The following is a 6,359-nucleotide window of genomic DNA, read 5'->3' on the forward strand; positions in this document are numbered from 1 at the left end:
TATTTGGACGGTCGTTCTTGGTGAACGGAATTTACATCTAACCGCCTTATATTATCTTCGTTGCCCCTAATAGTGGGGCCGCCTCCTGAGAAGCCGCCTGCAATGGTGTAGACGACTGCATCATCAGTATCGGAACTGTCGGCCTGTTGATTCTTTTTGGCCGACTGCTTTTTTGAGGAAGTATTCCCCGTAGATTTCTTGACATAAGTGTCAAGATCACCTTGATCAGCCAAGCGGTCTAGGTACCGCATGAGACTAATGCAGTCGTTGGTGTGATGACCAATGTCATCATGATAAGCACAGATTTTTGTCTTGGTTCCGGTTGCTCGCAGAACCCTTCATGGGGAGCGGTTTCTCAATTGAGAGCCGTCCCTTTATTTCTTTTAGGATAAACTGGTTATCCTTGTTAAACACATACTTTGGGGAGTATGGTTTGAATTCCTTTTTCTTCTTGGCCGGCTGTTTAGAGGAATCAGCCGCCCAGACCCCTTTTCTTTTTTCATCTTTGTTGGACGACTGTTTCTGTCGTCCTTCTCTATTGTCGAACCTCTTCCCGTCCGACTGTTTCATTGTACACAGATCAGTCGCCTGTATATAGGCTTCTGCTTCAATCAAGGCCTCTTGAAGAGTCGCCACCCTTTTTCGAACTAAATCAAATTTGAAGGTAGACCCGTCTTTGAGACCTCTAAAAAAGTCAGTATAAGCTACCTCATCCGGTAACCCTTGAATCTGTATTCTCATCAGGTTGAACCGCCTGATGTAGGAACGAAGCCCCTCCTTTTCACCCTGCTGAATTGTTCCCAAATCAAGGGTCGTTTTCTTCGCAGGGATGTTCATTGCAAAGTTGGAGGCAAATAAGTAAGCAAGCGTCCTGAAACTGTTTACACAACCAGTCGGCAGGTTGCCGAACCATTGCTGTGCAATTCCCTTGAGAGTTGCTGGGAAACACTTGCACCAAGTGGGATCATCCAACCCTTGAAGGTACATCAGGTTGGTGAATGCCATCAGATGGTCTTCCGGGTTAGTAGTGCCATCATAGGCCTACTAAAACATTTTTTACTCTGGCCGGCTGAGCGGCTTCAGTAATTTCCTTGGAGAAGGCCGACGGCTGTTCACCAAGTCTAAGCAGCCGTAGCTGCCAGTCCATAGGTTGGACGTTTTTTGCTGCAGGTCCACCAAATGGAGGTGGCTGCATAAAATATTGTTGTTGCGGCACAAATGGCAAATTTGGTACCGCCTGCGCACTATGAAAGCCAGACTGTCGGGAGGTGCCGCCTGACTGACTCTCATGGTACGACTGAGTTGGCCTCATCGAGGCATTTCGCAAACTGTCCTGAAAATTTGAAGTAGAAGCCGACTCTGATAATCGGTCACTCCTCTTCTGCTTTAGCAGGTGCCGAGCATCTGTGAACGTTTGCTTTGACCCGTCCGCCTGAATATGACGAACCGGTTTCCTATTTCCCGTAGGATAACGGAGTTTTGTGAAATCAAGAGCAGACGGCTCCCGCTTCTTAGATTTAGGATGGGGAGTCGCCTCTCGCCCTTGAACTGGCTTCCTCTTGAGTGAAGTGGAAGGTTTTTTGGCCGCCTGCTCTTTGACTGAAGCAGGCGGTTTTTTGTTGATCAACTCTTGGATCTCTCCCTTGAATCCCCTCATGAAGGTCATGAGTTCGTTTCTTGTGATCGGAGCAGACCCATCAGTCGGCTGTTGCCGAGCAAGCGGTGCGCCTGCTGGCTCACTTCCTGTTTGAAGATACTCCCGTTCCCTTATTTCAGTATGACGGGTACGGCGGGCCCTTAGGGTCCCGTCTGGAGCTGTATGAGTTTCAACTTCAAATTCACTTTCGGTATCATGGTCCGACTGAACTTGAGGGTCGTCTAGGGGACGCCTCTCTTCTGGGGTCGGTACAGACTTGGATGCCATCTCTGAAGTACTCTCCCCACAGACGGCGCCAAATGTTTCGGGGTTTTCTGATGTCCTGCGGGAGAGTTACAATTCCGAGACTGGAACCGGACGCCTGTACCTGCAAAATAACGGAGACTCCTGAGAGCTCCGCCTCCAACGGTCAAGTTAGTACCTGATTAAGGAGTAATTAATACAGAAATTAAAGTAATAAGGTCTCTCTAGGTGAGAGTATTTAATGTAGGTAATCTGCTTTGCTAGCGAGATCAGCCGGTTATTAGTGTGTTCTGTAAATTATTCGGTCCCCCGATTAATGAGATTAATCGAGTATTTATAGCCTTGGGAAGCGTGCAACTCTCTAGGTTTAAGGTAAACCTAGGGCCGAACGGGCTTCTAGACTGAAATGGGCCTTGATGGCCGGTTGTCCCATTTGGCATGGGTGGACACGTGGCGTGTCTTAAGTGGTCCGTGGAGGACGCGTGGCGGAACCTGGTTGGGTCCACTTGTCAAACGGCGCTTGGTGGATAAAAATCCCCTAATCATCTCTCATAACCTCCTACTTACTACCCTTGTTTTAGGGTTTTTTATGAGTCCTACGGGAGAGTTACAACACCGAGACTGAATCCACGCGCCTGTACCTGCAAAACAACGGAGACTCCCGGGGTGGGAGTTCCGCCTCGGACGATCAAGTTAGAACGTGTTCGGATGTAAAAAAAGTGCGGAATGTAGATGGGATTAGGCTGCTCTGAGGAGAGGAGTGATCATCTGACTGTTTGAGACAGCCTCGAAATCCGAGCCTTAGCTCTTAAGAAGTGCAAATAAAGCTGGAGTTAATGCTTAGAAATTAATGTACATGTGTGTTTAATGATTTTTGAATCTGTGTTCCCAAGGGGGAACATCTCCCTTTTATAGGGTCTAGAAATGTGTGCCTAGTACTAGGTTTCAGAAACCTAGAACTGACTGGGCTTGACTAGGAATTTGGGTCGTTAAAGGCCACTTTCCTAGTTGGAAATATGTCTGCCACGTGTCGGGGCCTGATTGGTCCACCTTGGACCTTTCACGAGGTAACACGTAGCGGACTCTGGTTGTTCCACATGGATGACACGTGGCAAAGTTCAATTGGTCCACATGGCGGGGGGTAAAAATCCCCTAATCATTTGCCCCTCACAGGGGTGACGTGGCTTGCCACGTGGCGCTTGTGACAGATGTCACACTCTGATTGGCCAACGGTTTTTACCGTTTTTTTTTTACTGTCTCTTGAAATTCACCCCCCTATAAACAGGGAATGTCCAAATCATTTGTTTGGGCGTTCTAGAATTTTCAGACTTTGGACTTTAGCCCTTGACACCTTTTGAGAAAGGACGACGATTGTCGCTTCCTTCCTGGCCGCCTGCTCTTACAATCGCTAGATTTTTCAAGCACCATCAACTTTTCAAATCAAAGGTAACCGCTTGTATTTCTCTTGTACTTTCACTTTGTTTGTTTTCTTTTTTAAAAATGGTATCCCAAAAGCACACGGCACAGCCTAGGTTAGTGATCAGCCGGTCACCGAGGATGGCTGAATCTATAACTAGGAGTCCCAACTGCCCCTTGCTAGACCACCCTTTGCGAACTGCCCCCAAGTCCGACTATCTATGTGTCTGCGCAGGACACCATGGCCAGAACTAAAAGAACAACAAGGGTGACAAACTCAGACGGCTCCTCCTTCTATGCGCCTATCATTGAGCTATCTAACATGCGGCCTGGTGCCCCAAGTACCCCCAGTGATTCCGTCATAGAAGAATCATGGGAGGAAGTTCAAAATGACATTCCGAGCTCCATTGATCAAGCCCCTCAGGCGGACGATAGGTCCTACTCCTCAGACAGCGAACCCGAAACAAGCACCTCTCACTAGACGAAAAAGATAAAAAGGCATCGGTTCAACCCCCCCTTTGGCACCGGTTTTGAACCGTTCGGTATTTGAGGGATGCCAAATCCATGAAAATTTGGCACCGGTTCAAAACCGGTGCCAATTAAAGAATTTGGCACCGGTTAACCGGTGCCAACTATCATGGCGCGATTTTTTTTATTTTCAATACTATTGGCACCGGTGCAAAAAACCCCACTTTAGGCACCGGTTCTTGCTTTGAACCGGTGCCCAAAGTGTCAAAAAACAATTTTAAAAAACTTTTGGCACCGATTCTGGTCAAAACCGGTGCCAAAAATACCCCAAAAAAATAAAAATAAATATTTTTTTTCACTTAAATTGATATAGAAACATTAACATATATATAAAGTTACATATTTTCATTAAAAAGGCTGTAATATTACAATTTTCGTCCAGAAAATATCAAACAAGGAACGAAAATATCTAAGACCAGCTCCACACTAGCAGCTGAACAGAGGAACAAGGAACTAGCCAACACACTGCGCCAACCCTCAAGCCCAGCAGGACAGCAGCAGCAGCCAAAAGCAGGCACATAGCACCAGGCAGAGAACTGCACAACAGCAGCCAGAGTAAACAGAGCCAGAAACAGCAGCAGCTGGCAAAGCAGAGAAGGAACCAGCAGCAGCAATGCACAGACAGAACTAGCAACAGAAACCAGATAGCAGGAGGACCAGAAACTAGCAGTCTAGCCTAAAGTAACACAGCAGCCAGCAGCTCAGAGAAATCCCTGGAGATAAAATGTAACACCAAGCAACAGTTAAAATAGGAGCATTCAAGTATTCAACAGAAGAAACTCCCAGCTAAAAGAATGATATGCATTAAAAAAAGTTCTAAAAATTTAATATGGTGCTAATTCATAGGATAGTATAACTATTCGTATTTGAAAAATATAAAATCACCTTAGAAGGCTGATAATTTAAGGACAAGGTCCTGGTACTCTCAGGTTTCCAGACTACATAATGGATGTTAGTCTCATGCCAGATGAGAGCTTGTTCATTCCCAAAATCTCTGAATTTTTCATGCTCTGAAAGATAAAACCACATATCCTACAACAAACAAAGATCTATATGTCGTGCTCAGAAAGATATAACCATATATCCCAAAAACACAAATATTAAATTAGAAGAAAAACAAAACAATCATAAAATCAATGTTCTTCCATTGCATAACTCACTGCACTGGTCATGAATGTTATAATAAATACGCTTGATGCTCAATAACATAACCAGAAAACACATAACTCTTGTTTTCTACTTAAAATTTCCTTCGTCGGTGATACATTGATATATTGACAACTATGTGTCCATGCTGCAATAATCTTGAAAATCCCAAAACACCCAATTTTAAAAGGATATTAATTTCTTTGCCTAAAAAAAATACTCATTCCATCAACGCACTCAATAACCTAAGACAAACAAGCACTCAGCCTCGAGAAACCGGACCAATATAAAAGAGGTTGTCAACAAAATTAAATATCAATGAAAAATAAAGGAACCAAATTTCCATATAACAGAGTTTTCGGAAAAATCTAAAACCCACAAACAGAACAATAGCATGTCCATGGATTAAAATTAGAAACCCGGCGGCGGAAAGCTGGAAAGTAGGAAGCCACTCATGTTCATCATTCTTTTTTATAAAAGAGAAATTAGTAACCTGGCCTTAGAACCCCAATTTAACCCTTCACCCAAGAAAATCATTCTTTTTTATATAAAAGCATACACTTCAAATATTCCAAAATTAAAAACCCAGATGCAATATCATAAAACATATAGAATCAAATTAATTCAAATAAATAAACAAACAAACAACACACATTTAATTCAAATCCAATACTACATAATCAATAACCAAACAGATCAATGGAGCTAAAACATACTTCAATTGATAAAAAAAAATTAGAAAACCCAGGGCAACAGGAGCTAAAACAGTTAAAATCCCTGATGTTCAAGGTCTGCTTTGGATCGAGGGGTTGGTGTTAGAAACACCTGTTCAACCACTGGTTTAGTCATCAGAGCAGACTTACCAAGTCCCGAATTATCAATTGGGACAGGACGCCATCCAAGGACTGTATGACCAAGTGATTCTGCAACCTAAAAAGACAACACAAAATTCAACAGTCAAATTTCATAATCTAGAACTCCAGTCCAGGGACTGTATGACCAAGTGTTGTTCAAGTGTAATACACTAATAACATTAAACAAACACACAAACTCAAGAATAAAGAGAACAACTGAAAAAAGAAGAAAGAAGAAAACCTTGATTGATGGCACAACTGAAGAACTCCACAATGAACTCCACAACTGTATTTACTTATGAGGTTATAATGGCTAGCTTGCATATACGGAGTATGAATTTCACTATCCAGGCATACATACAAACTGAATACAGCAAATTGTAAGGAAATTGGGAAATTATGCTAGACTGCTGACAGCTCAAGATACTGTCGAAGTCTGAATCCTGAAAATGCAGCTTCTACTGGCAGTGGTCCCCTAAGAAGGATTCAGAATATGATCTTCAATTCAGACATTC

General features: G+C 43.5%; 1 long non-coding RNA gene across 2 annotated transcripts; it reads right to left on the minus strand.

Moving 5' to 3' along the window:
* Positions 1 to 4,171: 4,171 nt before the first annotated feature.
* Positions 4,172 to 6,097, minus strand: LOC110715260. 2 transcript variants are annotated; one of them, XR_002510278.1, is made up of 4 exons: positions 6,086 to 6,097; positions 5,854 to 5,920; positions 4,730 to 4,876; positions 4,172 to 4,557 (listed from the first exon to the last, which is right to left on the minus strand). It is a non-coding gene; the product is annotated as an uncharacterized LOC110715260 (long non-coding RNA). The 2 variants fall into 2 exon arrangements; XR_002510279.1 differs by having other exon boundaries at positions 4,730 to 4,893.
* Positions 6,098 to 6,359: the final 262 nt, after the last annotated feature.

The sequence above is a fragment of the Chenopodium quinoa genome, unplaced genomic scaffold, assembly GCF_001683475.1.
Source record: "Chenopodium quinoa cultivar QQ74 unplaced genomic scaffold, ASM168347v1, whole genome shotgun sequence".
NCBI lineage: Eukaryota > Viridiplantae > Streptophyta > Magnoliopsida > Caryophyllales > Amaranthaceae > Chenopodium > Chenopodium quinoa.